The following is a 24,180-nucleotide window of genomic DNA, read 5'->3' on the forward strand; positions in this document are numbered from 1 at the left end:
ACAGAGGCCGGGCATTGCTGCAGCCAGAGATTAGCTGAACGGGGCATGTCAGGCCCCCAAAGCAGGAAGAAAACCAGGGTTGGAGGACAAAATTCAGATTACAGCGGCACGTGGAAGGTGAGTTAAAGTTTATTATTTCTATTCCAGCAGCCCAGGCATATAAGAAAATTAAAATTTTTGCTGGATAACCCCTTTAACGTGGCTAACTGGGATGTCCTCTCAACAGATCAGGACTGGGAGTAAGCCTTTACTCTCTCCATCTCTAGACACGCACAGATTCTACACACTGACTTCTCTCTATGCAGGAACTCTCAGCCAGAAAGTGGATTGGTTGACTCAGCAGGGACCTTCCACCTTCTAGAACCTACTAACTATCTATAGGTGTCTAGTGCCATACACTAAAGTCACTTGCTCTTGCCATGTCACAGAACCCGCATTAGGTGTAGGACACAAATTAGACACAATAAACAGCCACATCAAAGCCTATCGGCCACCAAAATCTAAGACTGCAACCAACAGATGATCAAAGACATTTGAGGACCACAAGGGGTGCTGGTTATTGCTGGCTTCACGTCCGTTCCGGCTGCTGATACTGGTCCAGATCCCTGAACCAATGTTTACCCCTAAATTATTGAAGTAAAGGGTAGGTCAGTGATAACATGCACATAGATCACCACCACAGGTTTCTAGAATCAAAGGCTTATTGAGTGGTTTTACCCCTTTGGCACTGTTTTTTTTTCTTTTACTAAGTCATGGCAGAAACCTCTGAGAAGTGCAGAAAGGAGTCCGGTCACTTTACTGCAACCTTTTGTTCAGATTGTGGTCCCAGATGAATTTATCCCCCCCTCCCTTTTATTGATAACCTACAATAGGTCCTGAAAAATATGGAATAACACGTGATTGCAGGATCAGACTACACTGCATTTGTTTGTAGGCTGTTTCTATGGAGACAATGGAGCAAAAACTAAAATTATAATAATTAGCAAGAAAAAGTAATGAGAATGTAAGGTAAGGATGTATTTATTGTAGGAAACTTAGGTCAGCGCATAATATATTGCATTGCACATCTGCGCACTTAGGCTTCATGTCGTATTTCCTGGAGAGAAATCGAAGAGCTGCAGACTTCTGGCCCTGCTGGGACACGTTCTACAGGAACGCTGCTGTTATTAAGGAGATGAGACGTAGCTGGCAGCGCCATCCTGATTTTGTTACACCTCACCTTGGGGATACGTGTGGCTGGACTCTGTCTGGCTGGGCAGAGATAATTGAAGTGTAATGTAGAATTAAACGCTGTCTAGTCCTGTAAATCTTACAACCGTCAGTACAACAGAACAAGCAGGAATACAAATTGAGGGCCCCGGCACAGTCAAGTAACTTCCAGGGCCAGTGACTGCGGAATGATATATCTAAGCCTGTCACGTGTGATACCTACTAGCATATAAAATACTATAATTAATTAACACATGTATCTAAACCAATCATGAGTGATTCTAACATATCTAATAGAGATGAGCGAACTTACAGTAAATTCGATTCGTCACGAACTTCTCGGCTCGGCAGTTGATGACTTTTCCTGCATAAATTAGTTCAGCTTTCCGGTGCTCCGGTGGGCTGGAAAAGGTGGATACAGTCCAAGGAGACTCTTTCCTAGGAATGTATCCACCTTTTCCAGCCCACCAGAGCACCTGAAAGCTGAACTAATTTATGCAGGATAAGTCATCAACTGCCGAGCCGAGAAGTTCGTGACAAATTGAATTTACTGTAAGTTCGCTCATCTCTAATATCTAATATTAACTCATGTTTATAAGTCTATTGTGTGATAGTCACTAATATTTATAAACCATGTGTACTATGAAAGTACCAAAGCCTGTCATGTATAATACTGCGGTGTCCCGGTACAGGACCTATTCCTGTACCATCCTTAAGTCCCCTCAGCAAGAGTCCCTTGAGTCCATAGGGCTCTCCTGCAGGGTTTCCCCCCTTGCTCACCTTCTTATTGTTCTATTTAAATGCATTGTTTATATTGTGTATGCATTGTCAATATGTATAAAGTTTGTACAAATGTATAAAAGTGTTAGTCATGTGAACCACTGTCATGTGACATACCCAGAGTTCCTTGGGTGCAGAACCTACAGGCTTAGCAACCAATGTGCTTTAGTCCAGCCCCCTAGTATATAAGGGGCTGTAGTCGCTCAGTTAGCTCTCTTGTTCCTGCACTCTCTTATCTCCTGGACCTAAAGCAAGTATAAAGTCCTGTATACTGCAAATTCATCTCATCTAGGCCAAAGCCTAAAGAAATGCAGCCACTTCTAAAACGTGAGTTACAATTCTCTCTACAAATCCAGTGACTACTACTCAGCTAAGGAATATATTAGTAGCACAGTGGCCTGCCTAAATATCTCAATAACTACAAGTCCAAGCAAGCCTGCGAGGTATCCTGTGTCCCGGTTGCCTCTGAAGGAACTGCATAATTGTAAAGACTGTTCCCTAAGCATTTCAAGTAAATTCAGAATCCAGTTTATTCAGAATCCTTGCTGTGGACATTCCTTTACTACAAAACAGTTTTTGGGTTGGTTTACGGCGGTTACCATACTGGAATAACCACATCCTGACGTCATGAACACTAAGGGGTTAACAACATCTTGCCCGCAGGGTTAATACCACCAGACCCTGCTACATACTGCAACACTCCAGTCACCACAATACTAACCTGTGTAAGGCTGGGTCCACACTACGTTTTGTCCCATACGGGAGCGCATACGGCAGGAGGGAGCTAAAACCTCGCGCTCCCGTATGTGACCGTATGCGCTCCCGTATGCCATTCACTTCAATGAGCCGACCGGAGTGAAACGTTCGGTCCGGTCGGCTCATTTTTGCGCCGTATGCGCTTTTACAACCGGACCTAAAACCGTGGTTGACCACAGTTTTAGGTCCGGTTGTAAAAGCGCATACGGCGCAAAAATGAGCCGACCGGACCGAACGTTTCACTCCGGTCGGCTCATTGAAATGAATGACATACGGGAGCGCATACGGTCACATACGGGAGCGAGAGCTTTTAGCTCCCCCCTGCCGTATGCGCTCCCGTATGGGACAAAACGTAGTGTGGACCCAGCCTAAGTCATAAGTGATACTATCATCTAAACATATGTTTGATATTAACCAGTGTATCAAAGCCCATCTGGATCATGGGAACCAGTGTGGTTAAGCCTTCCATACCCACCTGCCATCTATTCTCTGTTTATTTTGACATGTAAAACAGGTTTCAAAGCCCGTCCGGTTTTGAACTGCATTGTACATGGCAAACAAACCATACTTTAATTAGTATTTTGCATGCACTCTTGGATTTTACTTAATGCGGCAGTGCCCAGTAATTCCCCAGGAGGATATGTTGGAGAGAATGGATATTCGCTACGCCCTGCAGCAGTTTTGGGTAGGAGCAGCACCCTGGTTAGATTTGCCTTTTACTTTAAGTGATATGCGAGTTGTGCCGACATTTGCACAACTCAATGTGTTTCTATACCTAACATACTAGACAGGGTAGCCAGATATAAAAAAGTATACCTAAGCAAGTCATATGTAAAATTAAAATAATAGTAACCAGTGTATCTAACCTTATTCTGTGTAATAGTAACCAGTGTATCTAACCCTATTCTGTGTAATAATAACCAGTGTATCTAACCCTATTCTGTGTACTAGTAACCAGTGTATCTAACCCTATTCTGTGTACTAGTAACCAGTGTATCTAGCCCTATTGTTACGCCGAGCGCTCTGGGTCCCTGCTCCTCCCCGGAGCGCTCGCGGCGTTCTTCTCTGTGCAGCGCCCCGGTCAGACCCGCTGACCGGGAGCGGTGCACTGGTATCACCGGCGGGGATGCGATCCGCGTAGCGGGATGCTCCCGCCCGCGGGTCGCATCCCAATCTCCTCACCTGCCCCGTCCTCTTGCTGTTCTGTCCCGGCGCACGCGGCCCCGCTCTCTATGGCGCGCGCCGGCTCTCTGAAATTTAAAGGGCCAGTGCACCATTAATTGGTGCCTGGCCTAATCAGTACCTACACCTGCGCTATGTGTATAAAAACCCACTTCCCCTTCCTGTCCTTGCCGGATCTTGTTGCCTTGTGCCCTGTGAAAGCGTTTAGTGTGTTCCCAAGCCTGTGTACCCAGACCTCCTGCTGTTGCCCCTGACTACGACTCTTGCTGCCTGCCCTGACCTTCTGCTACGTCCGACCTTGCTCTTGCCTTGTCCCTGTGTACCGCACCTGTCTCAGCTGTCAGCTGGGGTTGAGTCGCTATCGGGTGGAACGACCTGGGGGTTACCTGCCGCTGCAAGTCCATCCCGCTTTGCGGCGGGCTCTGGTGAAAACCAGTAACCCCTTAGACTCCGTTCCCCTGGTACGGCCCACGCCATCACCTCACTGACACAGAGGATCCACCTCCAGTGTCCTCGCTGCATACCAGTCCGGATCCTGACACCTATCATGTGTGCTACTAACAGGTGTATCTAAGAGGTATATCTCAGCTTATAATTTTTGATTCTGTCTGTTGAACATTGCTCTGTCTGTTTCGGGAGGTCACATGATACTAGTCCAATCCTATTGATTCTGGAATTCCTTTAGGAACTCTGCTGCAACTCTTAGAAATAATCTTCATTTCCTTTTCTACGTATGGTGTGAAAAGCTTGGTTGGCAATGAAGACATAGACATGTGGGAATCTGTCAATTTGACATTTCCCAGATTCACAGATTTGCTAATATTTAAATTTTTTACATGCTTGCCAGATCGGCTTCCCAGATAAGAGTACAGGTTGTTTCCATCTATTGCTGGCTCTCTACAGCACCCACTGTTATCGATGAATGTTATGTTGGGGCTAATTCAGACGATGTTATTCAGATGACTACATTATTGTGTCTATATTCTGGCCTATCAGTAGGTATAATGATCTGAACCTGTGGTCAGACTTACATCCGCAATATAGATTCTTAAATGCAGCCACATTATGATGTCTGAATTATCTCTAAGCCAAACTCCACAAGGCTGTAATAAAGGCCTATATTAATATTGTGTGCAGCCAACTTCTATGTCAGCAAGACTTGATCAGCACTGACAGCAAGCATAGATATTAGTGGGAAGTAAAAGCCCTGTTGCCCAGGCTGTGGCTCTCCAGCTGTTGAAAAACTACAACTCCCATCATGCCCCAACAGCCAAATGCTGAGTAGGTTGTGTAATGTCCCTTAGGCCCTGTCAGGTTGAGACGCTCAGTGACCTGGGGGCTCCCCTGCAAGGTCTCCCCCTGTTGTTCCATAATGTTGTGTATATCACTTTAATGCCTAGACAGCATCCTTATGTATAGGTAGTACAAAGGACGTGTGGGAGGTCTCAAGGACCTGTGTAAGTCTGTCACATGTTATGTTATGCAGTCACATGATTTGTTGTCACATGTTCTCCCAGAGGGCACCAGCTTAACCAATTACCCGCAGCTTGACCAATGGGCTTTAGTCCAGCCCCCCACTATATAAAGGGGCAGCCATTACAATTTCAGGGAGAACAGATTGCATCTGGTACTGAGCACAGCAACCACCAAAGATCTCAGTGCAAGTGATCTGCATCTGGAAGACCCCAAAAGCTACAGTCATTCCAGTAATTCTCAAGTCTATGTCTGCTGTCACTGAAACTAGTCAAGTCCTGCACACAGTCAAGTCAAGTCTAATTTCAAGTCAAGTTACCTACAAGTATATTGGTCCAGCAAGCTGCGAGGTCCTCTTGGTCCGGCCACCTCTCTGGGAATTCTGGCCCTAGCTGTGAAGATAATTCCATCTGTCTTCTACTCAGTAAAGCCTCCATTTTACCATAACTGGTTGTGGTGTTCCAGAACCCGAAAACCACATTGGAGTCATGAACACAAGGGGTTAATACCATCCAGCCCCCGGGGTTTATATCATCTGATCCCACCACTCACACAGCAAAACCTGTGGTCCCGCCATTTCACCCGGTGGTCCATCACGGTTGTCACCATTCAATAAGACAAAATAAGCTAACTGCAGTGCACAAAGTGTTGACACAGGTAGATCTCAAGACCCTCTGAAGTTACAAGAGTAGTTCTTCACCTCTCAAAAGTTGTCTTCCCGCGATCTAGACTAAATCCTACAAAAAAAAAAAGTGTTACTCAGTACCTAATCCCGACCATGTACATCTCCTTTTTATCATTAGCTCACAGTGTTAGAAATCTTCTCAGGGGAAGGGGGCGTGTCCCTCCCTTGTGGTGGTGGGAGGTGATTGGTGTGTCTGATCATGCAGCCTTGTCCATGAGTCATTTCTTGTCCATGACTCATGGACAAGCCTGATGCAGGACTGGTGAGTGTCCCAGTAGGTATGGGGACCCCTAGTGGTGGGATTTTCAGGGGCCATTTTCATTATTAAATATATAAAATAATTTAAGCAACCATATTACAAAAGGTCTTTATTTTTCCTCAGTAACAACATATTAAAAGTTTTTGGATCTGACATTTAAGAACTGCACACCCATCAGAGTAGGATTTTCCTGGTAAGATCAGTAATATATTGCAGTGAAACCTCATTAGGGTTATGTTTACACTGTGGAACACCCACACTAAAAAATTCTGTGCAGAAATTCCACAGACAGCAGCTAAGACAGCTAAGACCACTAGGAAATGCGCTGTCTTATTGTTACCCCGAGCGCTCCGGGTCCCTGCTCCTCCCTGGAGCGCTCGCGGCGTTCCTCTATCTGCAGCGCCCCAGTCAGACCCGCTGACCGGGAGCGCTGCACTGACACTGCCCGCTCGCGAATCGCATCCCAAGTCACTCACCTGTCCCGGTCCCCGGCTGTCTCGTCCTGGCGCGCGCGGCTCCGCTCCTTAGGGTGCGCGCGAGTCAGCTCTCTAAGATTTAAAGGGCCAGTGCACCAATGATTGGTGCCTGGCCCAATCAGTCTAATTAGCCTCCACCTGCTCCCTGTCTATTTAACCTCACTTCCCCTTCCCTTCCTTGCTGGATCTTGTTGCCATTGTGCCAGTGAAAGTGTTCTTTTTATGTCCCAAGCCAGTGTTCCAGACCTCTTGCCGTTGCACCTGACTACGATCCTTGCTGTCTGCCCTGACCTTCTGCTACGTCCAACCTTGCTCTTGCCTAATCCCTTGTACCGTGCCTATCTCAGCAGTCAGAGAGGTTGAGCCGTTGCCGGTGGATACGACCTGGTTGCTACCGCCGCTGCAAGACCATCCTGCTTTGCGGCGGGCTCTGGTGAATACCAGTAGCAACTTAGAACCGGTCCGCCAGCACGGTCCACGCCAATCCCTCTCTGACACAGAGGATCCACCTCCAGCTTGCCGAATCCTGACACTTATAGACAGCAATTCATTTCTGAGTGGATTCCGCAAAACATTGAACAGGGTCAATGTATTTTGTGGATGCTGGAAGCAGATGTTGCTGCCACGGAAATTGTGCCGTATGAACAAAGCAGCAGTATCCCATAGAAAGCAATAGAGAGAGGGAAGAAGGCGCCTCATGTGCGGGATCAGCAGATCTTGTGAGTGGGAGGAAGGGAGGTAATCCCAGGCCGCTTACCAAAGTTGGTTTTGCGCCCACACACAACAAGGTCTAGCGTGAAGTATATAAGTCGGTCCACTGCAGCCCTCCTTAGTAGAGTAGAAACAAGGATAAGATGACCATAAAAACAGGAGTTTTCTCCGGCGCAGAAAGGAACCGTCAGAAGGCAGGATAAAATCAAGGAATTTATTGAATGCAACGCGTTTCGCTGCGCATACGCAGCTTCTTCAGGCATCTAAATCAATTGTCCATGCGGAATATTCATGCAGAATTTCACATGGACATTTTGCCGTATGAACATAGCCTAAGATAACTACTCAGAATTGCACACAAAGTCTTCTAGGAGGTGGTGCACTTCTCAAAGAATACATACTAAACAAGGAACTGATAATCAGAAGATCCAGATGGTCTTCTTACTGTCGTTTATTCAGTCATGCAAAAATGTTACTTTTCTAAAGAATGCTCCGATACCATCTGATACAATGCAGCACATCTGTCTATGAATTGAATCTCTTTGATATGAATGGCCCCGGGAGGGGCATTCGCTTGGCCCTTGTAATCAGTAGACTCTGCCCGGCTGGTATTTTCAGATGCTGCCAGCAAAAAGCTCTCCCTGTGCAACTATTTACTTGACTAGAACATGATAGCTGCCCATCAGGGAGCACTAATGCTTCTAAATGTGCAACCTGGCAAGACCTGATGGCAGAACAGAAACATTTATTAAAAGAGTCGCATTTACGGTGTCTTTTAGCATCTGAGAGTGGAAAGATAGGAGCAGTAGTTTCACGCTGAGCTCTTGGTGGACTACAAGTACATTAGCTTTATATTGACTAGCCCTGCTGGGTGATGGAGAGAGACTGGCACATGGCGTTCTTATTGAATATACAGGGGTCCCTCAAGTTACAATATTAATTGGTTCTGGGACGACCATTGTAAGTTGAAACCATTGTATGTTGAGACCAGAACTCTATGGAAACCTGGTAATTTGTTCTAAAGGCAACAAAATCTCATCCAAAAATAGGAAAAAGTGACAATTAAAGAAAGATAAGTAGATAACTAATATAGATAAAGCAAGTTCTTACATATAAAAGAAGGAAAGATGTGCTGGGAGCTGTAAATCACTGTCTATGTCAGTGTTTCCGAAGCAGGGAGCCTCCAGCTGTTGCAAAACTATAACTCCCAGCATGCCCGGACAGCCAAAGGCTGTCCGGGCATGCTGGGAGTTGTAGATTTGCAAAAGCTGGGGCCACCCTGCTTGGGTAACACTGGTTTATGTAGAGGACAGGAGCGTTTTCAGGGTCCTGTACAGTACATGTCCCAAACAAGTAATGGAGTCGCCCTCACCTGGTGTCCAAAAGAGCAGCTAACCCTGATACAGGTAAAGTGTACAGAACATGTAATACCAGACATCAGTCAGTGCATACACTTCAGTAATACAGGGGTTTTACCAGTGAATGCCCATTTTGATTGGTTGGTTCTTCCAGCCATTGACACGCTTCACAGATCTGGACTGTCTGTAACATTGTATGTTGAGTCTGGTTTCAACTTACGATGGTCCAGAAAAGACCATTGTATGTTGAAACTATTGTATGTTGAGGCCATTGTAAGTTGAGGGATCACTGTAGATACTTAAATGCCACAATTGTTATTAAAGCTTAAATGTCAGGTGAATACATAAATGCCTAGAAAGTAGTGATTTATTGTTCTATGTTATCAGTGTAATAGACCCATACCATAGGGCTTTATGGATCACACCAAACACAAAGGAGTAAAGACCTGAAAGGGGTGGTTCAGGTAGTCCTACATGGACTCAGCCAAGCTGTTAAAGGGGTACTCCACTGGCCAGCGTTCGGAAGTAAATGTTCACGCCCCTCCCATAGACTTGCATTGAGGAGGCGTGGCCTAGATGTCACGAGGGGAATGACCGACCCCCACAGCGCTAAAAAAGCGTTCGGAACATTTCCGAATGCTGGCCAGTTGTGTAGGTTACTAGGTTAAACCAGATAGACTCCTTAACTTGTCTTTGCTTCGTGGATTAAAGGGGTACTCCAGTGGAAAACTTTTTTTTTTTTTAATCAAAACTGGTGCCAGAAAGTTTAACAGATTTGTAAATTACTTCTATTAAAAAATCTAAATCCTTCCTGTACTTAGCTGCTGAATGCAACAGAAGAAATTCTTTTCATTTTGGAACAGAGAGCTCTCTGCTGACATCATGAGCACAGTGCTCTCTGCTGACATCTCTGTCCATATTAATAACTGTCCAGAGTAGGAGAAAATCCCCATAGCAAACATATGCTCCTCTGGTCAGTTCCTAAAATGGATAGAGATATCAGCAGAGAGCACTGTGCTTGTGATTCAGCAGAGAGCTCTGTGTTGCAAAAAGAAAATAATTTCTTCTGTAGTATTCAGCAGCTAATAAGTACTGGAAGGATTTAGATTTTTTTAATATAAGTAATTTACAAATCTGTTTAACTTTCTGGCACCAGTTGATTTAAAAAAAAAAAAGTTTTCCACGCAACCGTACCGCCTGCCCTGACCTTCTGCTATCCAGACTATGAGCTGCCTTATCCCTCCTGTGCCTTGCATCTCCTCAGCCGCCTGTGTGGCAGAGCTGTGCCAGGGGTAGCGACCTGGGTGCCGCTTGCCACAGCAAGTCCATCCCGCTTTGCGGCGGCACCTTAGACTCCGCTCCCTGGTACGGTCTGAGTCATCTGCCACACAGGTCCAGCAGATCCACATCCACCATGGTTCCTGCCTTCTGAGACGTGATTGTTAGAATCTTGTTCAATAGAGTCACCTGTTTACAATGCAACTCCTAGAGTTCTGGTGTCTTGGCTTCATCCACACCTCACCAACATTAAGGTCACCCTAAATCGCCATCAGTCAGGGTGTGCACCAGAGGAACCTTTCTACCAACACGGCACCAGCCTAAGGAAGTGTGGTATCTTTCCTGCAAAACCCTCAAGCCACCACTCCCCGGTTGTGATCCATCATAAGGCCCAGTCTACCACATAAACGTGTACCCAGGTATTTCACCAGCTTATACTTTCTTTTGGGTCGCTGCAACTTTCTTATTCCTTTTGATGATTTGTCTTACAGGTATCCTACATGCACTTGGTGTAAGCAAAAAATGCCTTTTTTACTTGGCTTGGTCACTTAGGTCCAGGAGAAGATTAATGATGGTGTAGTAAAGAGTCCACTTTATTCTGGGTAAAACAAAAAATTAAGCCGCCTTCGTTCTTTTGGTTACTTGGCCTATGGATTTAGGAAGACCTGTATGGACTATGTCAAATAAAACAAAAGGGAAAACCTAAAGGGTGGTGGTTAAAGAAGGGCAATGTGTTTTAGGTAAACCACAAAGAAGACCCCCTTCCTTTAAGTTATAGAGTTCAGAAGGTCCTATATCGACTTGGCCATACCAAACACAAGGGAGGACCTGGAACACCATTGAGTTCTCTATCCGTGTTGTATCCATTGTTCTGCATATTTTGTGTCAAGAATTGCTAGATGGATGTGACTTTTCTACTTATTTATTATTGTTAATGGGTGTTGGGAGCCAGGATGAAAGGTGAGTAGTGTAAAATGGCTACTGCCCGTGTTCTTAGATTGGCATCCACTTTCCTGTTAATGTAAAATGGTGGAATAAAGTGCTTTTATGGATCTTTTCTTTCAAATTCTGGATTACATTAACATCACTCCTGCCACAGTATGGTCATTTATATAGGAAATAATGCACATTAAACATCATCCTCTAGACACTTCTGCGTCTAACATAGTTTATAAAGAAATCCTTAGTATTAAAGGCATGACTGTCAGGGTCTGCTGCATGCATTGGTGCACTGTGCTGTTAAACAATGGGTACATCCATCATGATTATAGGTTTGCTGAATTCAGATGTTTTCTCCGGCTTTCACCGCCGACAGTGTTTCTACGCTTTCCTTTGAAGCCGTCCTGAATAAAATGAGGGACATTTATAAAATCACCGGCAGATGGCTCAATCACTGCTGTAGTAAATAAATGGATCTAAAATACACAAAAATAGCACCTGGTTCTGGTACTGAATCAGTGGTTGTTTTACTGTCACGGTGATACATTACCTGTGATTGTCTTAAACAGTTAGGTGACAGGGGGGACCCAACAATGGTTTATCTAATTCCTCTGGTGTATTATTGAAATTTAAGAACTGAAGAGTGAAGAGTAAAGATTTTATGAACTGTTCTCTGAGACCATAATACTAGGGCTGCAGCTAATGGGGGTGCAGAGGTAGCAGTTACAAGAATACCCTAGTGCTTAAAGGGGAACTCCAGTGGAAACAAATCAACTGGCGCCTGAAAGTAAATCTTAATCCTTCCAGTACGTATTAGCTGCTGTATAAAACAGAGGAAATTAGTGAATTTATTTTTTTGTCTGACAACAGTGCTCTCTGCTGACACCTCTGTCCGTGTCAGGAACTGTGCCAAATTAGAATTATATCGCCTTAGAAAACCTCTCCTGCTCTGGACAGTTCCTGACACGGACTAAGGTGTCAGCAGAGAGCACTGTTGTCAGGCTGGAAAGAACTTCACAAATTTCTCTGTAGTATATCTGTAGTATACAGCAGCTGATAAGTACTAGAAGGGTTAAGATTTTTAAATAGAAGTAATTTACATATCTGTTTAACTTACTGGCACCAGTTGATTTGAAAACATTTTTTCCCCCACCGGAGTTCCTCTTTAAGTGGGTCATAAGACCTCTTCTGAAAAGAAAAGACACTAGTGTTATAAATGGCACAGCTTAGGTGGGAACCCTGTTACAAATTTTAAATTGGGGCCCCAGAATTTCAAGTTAAACTTCTGCACAAGATGAAAGACTTGGTTACCACATTGCTTGGTCAATCTTATGAAATCTCATTACAAACTCATCGTGTATAACCCAACTGTATGAGGATACACGGCTGCCGTTAAGTGCTATATACATCACATGGATGACTCATCTGTGCTGGCAATATTGTATACATCTGACTAGTGCTTGCTGTCAATAGAGACTTGTACAAGAGCTGCACAAATGGAAGAAAAAGCAGAACGAGGAGAGAGAGGGAAATGAACATAGAGTTGTTCTGGGTGATGGGAACGAGGAGGCAAACAAAAGATTGGCAGGTGTGGGGGAAAGGAGCTTAAAGGGGTACTCCACTGCCCCAGTGTCCAAAACATTTTGTTCCGAACGCTTGGTGCAGGCTATGTGGGTCGTGATGTCATGGCCACGCCCCCCTAGTGATGCCATGCCATGTCCCATCAATGCAAGTCTATGGGAGGGGGCGTGGCAGCTGCCACGCCCCCTCCCATAGACTTGCATTGAGGGTGTGAGGCATGATGTAGCTAGGGAGCGTGTGCATGACATCACAACCCCCATAGCTCGCACCCAGTGTTCGGAACAAAATGGAGTACCCCTTTAAGGCAATAAAAAAACTTATCCTGGAAGTACCAAAGCAAAAACAATCTACAATTATGACCCCATACAAATGGTATGGTAGTTGGAATAACAGGTGCAATAACAAAAGGAAGCCAAAAACAAGTGAGAAGCTGTTTCTGACAGCGAAGCTGAACCTTTTTCTAAATTCCAAGAAAACACTTTGAGGTTAGGGCTCACTTGGGGTTGAAAAATGTGACCATGACAGTACTGGTCACAGAACAATGGAACTTGTTTCATTTGGTAATGGAGAATGGTACCCTGACTCTTCAAGTAAAATACCAAACTGACACTTTCAGATCAAGAACAATGGATATGCAACACACATTGTCCAAGATCAATGGAAATTCACTGGCTAGCGTTCAAGAACATTGGATATGTAATTCTTTGGTTCCAAGAACAATAGTCATGTACCACTAAGGGTGCATGAATAATAGGAATGTACCATCTGAGATCTAAGAACAATGGATCTGTATTAGTGTTGGGTGCGAATATTTGCATTTCAAATTTTTATCGCGAATATCAAAAATTTGCGAATTCACGAATATTGCGAATATATTCGCTATATATTGGAAATTACGAATATACACTTTTTTCCACATATTCGCATATGTGAATATTTGCATATTCCTTCTTTTCACTTGTGGGCCAATTAGAATGATGCAAATACACTTGTCAGAGGTTATCAACAACATCCCTAGCAACCAATAGTAAAGTTGCCCCCCCCCCTTTTCTTCCTCGAATACGCGAATATATAAATATTCCCATATGTGAATATTCGCATATGCGAATATAACAAATATGCAAAATTCGTGAATATAGGATGAATATTCGTCTATATATTCGCGAAATATCGCAAATTCGAATATGGACAATACCGCTCATCACTAATCTGTATCACCTAGAGTCCAAAAAACATAAATAAAAAAACACCTTGGGTCAAAGAACAATGGATTTGCATCATTTAGGGTCCAAAATGAACGGGCATACATTTCTTTTGTTCTTGGACCCTAGGTGGTGCGGATTCATTGTTCTTGGACCCTAGGTGGTGCGGATTCATTTTTCTTGGACCCTAGGTGGTGCGGATTCATTGTTCTTGGACCCTAGGTGGTGCGGATTCATTGTTCTTGGACCCTAGGTGGTGTGGATTCATTGTTCTTGAACCCTAGGTGGTGCAGATTCATTGTTCTTGGACCCTAGGTGGCGTGGATTTTTTTGTTCTTGGACCCTAGGTGTTGCATATGCAAGGTTTTTTGGACCTTAGATGGTGCACCACGTTGGGTCTAAGAACAATAAATATGCACCAAAAACAATAGACATGCACCACATCGGGTTCAAAAACATTGTATATGCAGCACCTAGGGTCCAAAAACAATGCAAAAGAAACACCTAATGTCCAAAAACAATAGATCTGTAAAACATAAAGCTCCAGAAAAATGGATCTGCAACACCTAAAACTCTTAAACAGAGCAGCCTAAAACTTGTGATCTAAAACCAGTACCCCACACTTCCACTTCTAATAAAGTGACACTTTAACCATTTGCATTCTGAAGCAGTGTCACAGCAACACTAGACCTCCCATCAGACTATCATTTGATGACCCAAACTGGGAAAGGTTTGGACATCTCTTTCCTCCTCTGGATCTCCTCCATTCCTTCTGTACTACATCATCATAGTCATACATAGGAATAATAGATTTTCTTAAAATACAATAAAATTATCAGCGGAGACTGAACACAGATAATTTGTTTTGGCAGCACTGCCATGTTTCAATTTGCAATGAATCCTGTTTAACAACACTTGTTTTATTGGAGTTAGAATGAGGTCCCATTTGCAGTAATAATGATAGAAAACGCTTCCAGGAATGCTCGGAAACTTGACAAAATTCAGGGGGATGGGGCGGCGGCTGCGTGCTGTATGTAATCACTGGATTTACATGTGTTGGCGATTAATGGAAGGCTTTAAGATGTTAAATCCATCTCCGCAAATGTCTCATTAATCTGCTAATCTTCACTTTCATTCCAGCCGTCTGAGTGTAAATATTTGTAATTATCTCAAACATGGAGGAATTGCCCCTCAAAGGAACATTTTGTACTCATGTAGCCTGTGTTATGCTAATATGCCCAGATTTGTCTCTTTTATTGCAACATTTTCATACCTTGTAAAGCGGAATCTGTTAAGACCATGAACCATGCCAAGAGCTCCTCTGTTAATAGAACAGAATGAATGGAAAAGGAGAAGACACAGGGGGTTCATTTAAAGGGTTCATTTAAAGAGGACTGTATTCTCTCCGGACTATTTTGGCAAATACAGACATTTGCCAAGAAGTAAAAAATCTGTACCATCTTTTTCCAGAACTTTGTTTTAGACCTATCGGCTCTATGGTGACCCAGGGGTGTATGGCGGGACCATGGGTGTAGTGGTGTGAGTGGTGGGATTAGATTGTATTAACCCCAGGGGCAAGATGTTGTTAACCCCTAGTGTTCGTGACGCCAGTGTGGTTTCAGGGTTCCGAAACAGCTCAACACACCCGGTTTCTCCACAATCCCAGTTGCTAGTAGTGAAATGAGAGTCCACAACCAGTTATGGTAAAACTGAGGCTTTACTGAGTATAAGACAGATGGAATTATCTTCACAGGTAAGGCCAGATTTCCCAGAGAGGTGGCCAGGACCCAGAAGGTCCTCGCAGCTTGCTGGACCAATATGCTTGTAATTAACTTGACTTGAGATTGGACTATATGCAGGACTTGACTAGTTTCAGTAACAGCAGACATAGACTTCAGACTTACTGGAATGACTGTAGCTTTTGGGATCTTCCAGATGCTGATCACTTGCACTGAGATCTCTGGTGTTAACTGTTCTTCAGCAAAGATCATAAGAGAGTGAATTGTAATCGCCGCCCCTTTATATAGTGGGGGGCTGGTCTAAAACCCCTTGGTCCAGCTGCGGGTCATAGGTTAAGCTGGTGCTCTCTGGGAGAACATGTGACAACAAATCGTGATGGCATAACATAACATGTGACAGACGTACACAGGTCCTTGAGACATCCCACAGGTCCTTTGTACTACCTATACATAAGGATACTGTCTAGGCATTAAAGTGATATACACAACATTATGGAAACAACAGGGGGAGACCTTGCAGGGCAGCCCCCAGGTCACTAAGGGACTCAACCTGACAGGGCCTAAGGGTAGTATAGGACCATGTCCTGTACTGGGATATCACAGCTCTATTGTATTCCTCCCTGTCAACTGGATGTAACATTCCACTTGTCAATGGGGGGGGGGGGGGGTCTCTGCCCAGCACTGACTGAATAGTGTTAGACTGTGTATGCGCACACCCAATTGACAAAGGGAGTTGTAATATCCGGTATCAATTTATTCTTACATTCCCAGGAGAAAGAACAGACTCTTTCTCCTGGGAAATATGAATATTTTTACCAAACCAGACAAGTTCTTAGCTCTTAGTCAGCTATGGCTGCTAGGAGGTCTTTGGTCTCAAGAGGTCATGGTGCTAGCCAATGTTTATTTAATTGGATCTGGTAGATGACAACCAGAATCACTTATAGCTGTGTTTGTACCACATCACCCACAGGTGAAGAAGAAGTAGGGCAATGTCCAGACTATGGTTGGCATAAGGACCCGAGAGCAATGAGAAGTAAGTAAACTATGGGGTCTGGTATTGGGTCACAATTAAGTTTAGAGTCTGGTCCAATGGTCTTAACCTCATAAGGACGGACCTATTTTTTACCTTAATGACCAGGCTCTTTTTTTAAAATTTGATATGTGTCTCTTTAATCCCTTAAGGACTCAGCGTTTTTCAGTTTTTGCATTTTCATTTTTTCCTCCTTACCTTTTAAAAATCATAACCCTTTCAATTTTCCACCTACAAATCCATATGATGGCCTATTTTTTGTGCCACCAATTCTACTTTGTAATGACATCAGTTATTTTACCCAAAAATATATTGCAAAACCCAAAAATATAAATCATTGTGTGACAAAATTGAAGAAATAACGCCATTTTGTAACTATTGGGGGCTTCTGTTTCTACGCAGTACAAAATGACATCTTCTATTTATTCTGTAGGTCCATAAAAATCATAACTACATGCGCGAAAATTTATACGTTTAAAAATGTCCTCTTCTGACCCCTATACTTTTTTATTTTTCCATATACAGGGATGTATGAGGGCTCATTTTTTGCGCTGTGATCTGAAGTTTTTATCGGTATCATTTTTGTTTTAATCAGACTTTTTGATCGCTTTTTAAACATTTTTTAAAGGTATAAAAAGTGATCAAAAATACGCTATTTTGTATTTTGAATTTTTTTATGTGTACGCCATTGACCGTGCGGTTTAATTAATTATATCTTTTTATATTTCGGACATTTACGCACGTGGCAATACCTCATATGTTTATATATACTTTTTTACACTTTCTTTTTGCAATGTTATAGCCCCATAGGGGACTATAACATGCAGTACAATGATTGCCAGCACTGATCAATGCTATGCTAAAGCATAGATCAGTGTTATCGGCGGTCACTATCAGGCTTGGAGCAATCAATCGCCGATTGGACGTGCAGGAGGCAGGTAAGGGACCCTCCTGGTGCGTCCTAGCTGATTGGAACACTGCAGTTTCACATCAGTGGTCCCGATCAGTACTACTGAGCAGCCGGGAGTGATTATTTTTTTTTTACTTTAGACGTGGTGATTAACTTTGATCACCGCGTCTAAAGGGTTAATAGCACACGTCACAACGATTGGTGACGTCAGCTATTAGCCACAGGTCCCGGCTACCGTTAGCCGCTGGGACTGGCCTGATGTGACGTGCGGTTGCCGCATGACCCGGCGTTATATCGCGGGAGCGGGCGCAGGACATACAGGTACGTCCTTAAGGAGTTAAATGGTAATAACTTTAGAATGCTTTTTCTGAGCGGAGCGATTATGAGATTGTTTTTTCTTGACATATTGAAAATTTATGAATTATTTTTTTTTAATGATGTTCACTGTGCAGTAAAAGTGATGTTATATTTATTCTGTGGGTTGGTACAATTATGGCGATACCCATTTTATTTAGCTTTTTATGTTCTTTTTCTGAGCTAAATTCTTATTTTTTTCCTTTTTTGTGTTATCATGTTCAGACAGCCATAACATTTTTATTTTTTGTCCAACGTCATTGAGTGAGGGCTTATATTTTTGCAGTACAAGCTGTACTTTTTATTGTTTTCAATTTTGCGATACGTGCTAACTTTTGATCTTTTTTATTCTGCTATTTTTTTTTTACGGCGTTCACCGTGCAGGATAATTTACATGATAGCTTTCTCGTACACATCATTACGGACGTGGCAATACCTGGCAAAGGGGCAGACACTGAAACAACTTATTTTGAACTGCCTGCACTATGGTTGCTTGCAGTCTTTGAATGGGAAGTGCTTCCTGTGATGATCTCAATTGGCAGGCTATGAAACCACTTCTAAACTCTCCCTGCATGCCTGCCTGCAGTGATGCGGACTTGAGGTCAATGGATTTCCCCTGTGCTTATCTGTATTATCAGTAACACTGATGAGTGACCACACAGTGTCTGCTCTCTCTCTAACCAGAACGAAAGCTGGCTTGAGGTGAATGGATTTGCTTCTGTAAAGATCTGTATTGTCAGTAACGGTGATTACTGCGCACACACATTCTCTGCTCTCTGGAAATGCCCGACTTCTGCAATGGTTACCAAATATATAGGGCTGTGACATTACAGGGCTGGCTGGCTGCTGATAGGCTGCATGCCGCCATGTGATTAAGGGTGATCCCGGCTTTCCAGACTTCCTTGCCACATGTCCTCACACATGTAGCCACCATTTTATCCCCTCAGCCCACACAAAATTTAGTGAATGAAGTGATTCATTACTAGTGTTGCGGGTGAATATTCACAATGCAAATTTTTATCACAAATATCGCAACTTCACGATTTCGCAAATATAGCTCTATATATTCGCAATTATGAATATTCCTTTTTTTTTCTTCATCACAGTACACATCACAGTGATCATCATCCCTCCCTGCTTGCAGCTTGTGATCTAAAGAAGGCTCCAATACTACACTGCTCAAAAAAATTAAGGATAACACGTCCTAGATCTGAATGAATGAACTAATCGTATGAAATACTTTCGATTTTACATAGTTGAATGTGCTGACAACAAAATCACACAAAAATTATCAATGGATATAAAATTTATGAACCCATGGAGGTCTGTATATGGAGTCACACTCAAAATCAAAGTGGAAAACCACACAACAGGCTGATCCAACTTTGATGTAATGTCCTTAAAACAAGTCAAAGTGAGGCTAAGTACTGTTTGTGGCCTCCACGTGCCTGTATGACCTCCCTACAACTCCTGGTCATGCTCCTCATGAGGTGGCAGTCTCTTGAGGGATGTCCTCCCAGACCTGGACTAAAGCATCCGCCAACTCCTGGACAGTCTGTGGTGCAACGTGGCATTGGTGGATGGAGCGAGACATGATGTCCCAGATGTGCTCAATCGGATTCAGGTCTGGGGAATGGGCGTGCCAGTCCATAGCATCAATGCCTTCCTTTTGCAGGAACTGCTGACAAACTCCAGCCACATGAGGTCTAGCATTGTTTTGCATTAGGAGGAACCCAGGGTCAACCACACCAGCATATGGTCTCACAAGGGGTCTGAGGATCTCATCTCGGTACCTAATGGCAGTCAGGCTACCTCTTGCAAGCACATGGAGGGCTGTGCGGCCCCCAAAAGAAATGCCACCCCACACCATTACTGACCCACCACCAAACCGGTCATGCTGGAGGATGTTGAAAGCAGAAGAACATTCTCCACGGCATCTCCAGACTCTGTCACATGTGCTCAGTGTAAACCTGCTTTCATCTGTGAAGAGCACTGAGTGCCAGTGGTGAATTTGCCAATATTGGTGTTCTCTGGCAAATGCCAAACATCCTGCACGGTGTTCTGCTGTAAGCACAACCTCCACCTGTGGACGTCGGGCCCTCATACCCCCCTCATGGAGTCTGTTTCTGACTGTTTGAGTGGACACATGCACATTTGTGGCCTGCTGGAGGTCATTTTGCAGGGCTCTGGCAGTGCTCCTCCTCCTTGCACAAAGATGGAGGTAGCTGTCCTGCTTCTGGGTTTTTGCCCTCCTATGGCCTCCTCCACATCTCCTTATGTACTGGCCTGTCTACTGGTAGTTCCTCCATGCTCTGGACACTATGCTGATAAACACAGCAAACCTTCTTGCCACAGCTGGCATTGATGTGCAACCTGGATGAGCTGCACTACCTGAGCCACTTGTGTGGGTTGTAGACTCCGTCTCATAGAGTGAAAGCACTGCCAGCATTCAAAAGGAACCAAAACATCAGCCCGGAAGCATAGGAACTGAAAAGTGGTCTGTGGTCACCATCTGAAGAGCCACTCCTTTATTGGGGTGTCTTGCTAATTGCCTATAATTTCCACCTGTTGTCTGATCCATTTGCACAACAGCATGATAAATTGATTGTCAATCAGTGTTGCTTCCTTTACATTGTGTTGTTTAAATGTTCCCTTAATTTTTTTTTGAGCAGTGTATTTACTGTGTGAGATGGTGCGTCAATATTTTGCATATGCAAATATTCACATATTCACAAATATTGTCACTTCAAGGACACTGATCCCTCCCTTCTTTTAGCTTGTGGGCCAATGAGAATGATGCAAATGCAGTTGTCAGAGGTTAGGAACATCCCTAGCAACCAATAGGAAAGTTGCCCTCCCCTTCAATATATAGGATTCCTCCCAGCAGCTCCCTGCAGTTTCTTGTGGTGGATATTTTGATAGGAGCTAGAATACTGTCTGTGTGCTTTCAAGTGCTTTTCTAAAAGCAAATTATCCAGCGAATTAGATGGTGCTAGAGTAGTTAAGCTTAGCACACTGTAGGAATTTTCACGAAGGGGATAAGAGTGGAGCTTGCGTCGATAATACAATGGTAGTATCGACGCAAGCTCCACTCTGATGCCCTTCGTGAGAGGAAGGTTGTTCAGCTAAAGCTAGCCCCGGCATGGGCTGAAAATTCCTACAGCGTCAAGAGTGTCTAGCGTGTCCGCAACAGGTGCACCTGGGTGAATTGTTTTGATTTCTTTGCATTTTTCTTCCTGCACGAAATGTTTTTGGAACTTTGTTTATATGCAAGAAATTTCTACTAAAGCTACTAAGGAAAATTGAAAAAATTTGTGTGGCGTTTCATTTATTGTACATGGATCTACTAGTGAGTTTGTGAGCCCTCACTGCTTAACGCACTACACCCACCCAGGTGTGAACAGGGGACCATTTCTATTTTTATATGAGGAGAGGGAGGTCTTTTGCTTGGCTAGGTACCACTGCCTTTACCCAGCACCTGAGAGTTAACCACTGGCGCGAATGGGAACAGATGCGGGGTGGTGGTAGCAGCACCACCAACAGTGTGTAGGGGACAGCAGCTCCTGCCCCTGTACTGCAGACACCCCAACCACTTCCAGCTATACATTCCCACTCCCCCGCTCCCTCTCGTAGAGGTACTGGTACCAGCAGCCAGACCTCTGCCTCCACTGCACCCTCCTTTACATCTTCCACTGCCGTCCGGTGCCAGCAATCGGTTGCCGATGCGTTTGAACACAATGCACCCTACCCACCCGGGAATCGGCTCGTCTGTTAACTCAATGGGCTCCTGGCAAGGGTTATCGCCCATCATCTTCTGCCCTTCAATCTTGTGGACAGCAATCCATTCAGGCAGATGTTGGAGTAGGCCCAAGCCAGATGGCGTGTCCCAAGCCACCATTTCTTTGCCAGGATCGGCATCCCTGCCCATCACATGTATCCCTGTCGCTGGATCACGCTGTCAGCGAGAGGGTGTATCTGACACTGGATGGTTGGATCAGCAGACATGGGCAGGGACGATATCTTAGTTTTACTGCCTATTGGGTTTCCTTCCAAGGCACTGGGGAGGGATCGGCAGCATCTGAGTTTGCGGTGCCGCCCCAGGGTGCTCTCCCACAAGCCACGGTCTCCACGGCTGCTGAGCCCCCCAGCAAGGGCCCCCGTAGCTACGCAAGTGTGGGTACGTGCGCTGCCAGGCTGTGCTCCAGCTTGTGAGTCTAGGGGAACGGAGATACACTGGTCCAGAAGTGTCTGACACCACACAGGCTAGAAGCAGGTATGATTGTCTGTGTCAATGGCAGCAACCTACTCGCCGCCCTCCATGCTGGCAGTCTCACTTACGTGCCCTGCCTAGCAAATTTCCTCAACCATGTGGTACAGAAGTTCCTGCTCAAATATCGAGCGTATGGAGGATTGCAAGCCACTTCTGTCGCTCCCCAACAGCCGCCGCTTCCCTGTCCAAACTGCAGTGGAACAACAACCTGCCTCCTCACAGGCCGATTATGGACAGCGTGACGTGGTGGAACTCAACCCTCCACATGCTGGAGAGGTTGTGAGAGCAGCAACGGGTGGTGAGGGAGTACCTGCTTGAACAAGGCACTCCAGGGCCATCACACCAACTCCCCTACATCACTAATGCAGAGTGGGGGCAGATCCAGCAGGTCTGCCACGTGTTGGCCTCATTCGATCAGGCGACCAAGATGGTCAGAGGGGAGCATGTCGGCCTCAATGACGTGCTCACCACAGTGTTCTTGCTGGACAGGGCACTAGCTCGCCTGCTCGGGGCTGGGGAGAGAGAGCCTTGGTGGAGCAAGAGGAGGCAACACTTCTCCAACAAGACTAGGTCCAGGAGGAGGAAGAGTCTGTTGACGTCCAGGAGTCTGGGCCTGGTCAGGAGGGAGAGCCGGTGTTAAGGCACCGTTAGTCCGGGGGTGGGGCAGTTCCCACCGGGAGCAGCAGCAACAGCAGCAGGAGGACCAAGAGGTCATGGTCATGAAGAGTCACCCCATGGCTGTCCACATGCTGCGATGCCTCAGGAGGGACCCCTGGATCAGTGCCCCCGGATCAGTGACATTAAGGAGAGGGATGAGTATTGGTTGGCCACCTTTTTAGACCCCCACTGTAAGGGGAAACTGGAGCAGTGCATACCACCCAGCCAGAGGCAGGACCAGATGGATGAACTGTAGTCTGGTCCACAGACTCCGTGGATAGACTCATGTTCATTAAAATGAATGAGTCCTGGATCGGTGCTAACTTCTTGGCCCCCGCCATCGGTTCTGGGTGCTGAAGGGTCCCTTGTCAATCCCTCTCCTTGGATCTCCCTTCAATAAAACCATTGTTTTTTTAACTATTTTATTTATTTATTTATTTATATTTATTTATGTCTATATATATATATATATATGTATATATATATATATATGTAATATATATATATATATATATATATATATATATATATATATGAATTTATTATTATTTTTGTAATCATGGATGAATGTCTTTATTTTTTCATTTGTTGATGAATTTATTTCTGTTTTTAATAATTGATGTATTTTTGTATTAGTTTATTGATCAATTTATTTATTTATTTATTTATTACTGTATATATGATTTTATTTACTTATTTGTGTATCTTTCAACGAATTTATTTATCTTTTTATCAATCAATGAGTTTATCATTTTTTCCAATAATTTAACATCTTATTTAATTTTTTGGTCAATACGCCGCCCACACCGACACTTTCATACAACATAAGAGAGTTTGTAGTCTGTTCAGAAGGCACTATGTGTTCACCAAGACAACCAGACCAGATTGCTTTACATTTTTAATAAACTTATTAAATGATTATTAAAAATGATCTTATTTTTGACAGAGACGAATCAGAGCTGCATTCGTTTTCTGGATTGCGTTTACCTGCAGCTCTGTATTGGTGAAAAACATAACAATATAAAAAAAAAAGAAAGCACACGTGTTAACCAAATTACATTTTTATAACAAATTTATATAAACCAAAAGATAACAAAAACGCCTCTAAGGCAACTTCTTTAACTTTTCTTGGAGGTCCAGCAGCTTCTGCACCTTTTTATTTTTGTTTCTCCTCCAGCTTCCATATGTTCTCATCCAGAAGCTGGTGCTGCTGCTGGATCCTCCTTTGCAGCTGCTGGATCCTTCTTTGCTGGCTTTAATTACATCAAATGCAGCATTTTGGTCCCGCTGCAATTGGATAATCTCCTTTTCTAATTCTGAGATAACTGTTA

The 24,180-nt window shown here is 44.2% G+C and overlaps 2 long non-coding RNA genes across 3 annotated transcripts in view; one reads left to right on the forward strand and one right to left on the reverse strand.

Annotated features, from left to right (window-relative positions):
• The first annotated feature begins 2,001 nt into the window (after positions 1–2,001).
• The window catches only part of LOC130296394 (uncharacterized), a 29,034-nt gene continuing 6,855 nt past the window's right edge, over positions 2,002–24,180 (forward strand). The window contains exons 1-2 of the long non-coding RNA XR_008849201.1: positions 2,002–2,316; positions 16,599–16,661. This is a non-coding gene — a long non-coding RNA (uncharacterized LOC130296394). The remainder of the gene's footprint in view (positions 2,317–16,598; positions 16,662–24,180) is intronic.
• The window catches only part of LOC130296393 (uncharacterized), a 166,127-nt gene continuing 165,922 nt past the window's right edge, over positions 23,976–24,180 (reverse strand). For both annotated transcript variants that reach the window (XR_008849200.1, XR_008849199.1), the window contains exon 4: positions 23,976–24,174. This is a non-coding gene — a long non-coding RNA (uncharacterized LOC130296393). The remainder of the gene's footprint in view (positions 24,175–24,180) is intronic.

The sequence above is a fragment of the Hyla sarda genome, chromosome 12 (assembly GCF_029499605.1).
Source record: "Hyla sarda isolate aHylSar1 chromosome 12, aHylSar1.hap1, whole genome shotgun sequence".
In the NCBI taxonomy this organism is placed as follows: domain Eukaryota; kingdom Metazoa; phylum Chordata; class Amphibia; order Anura; family Hylidae; genus Hyla; species Hyla sarda.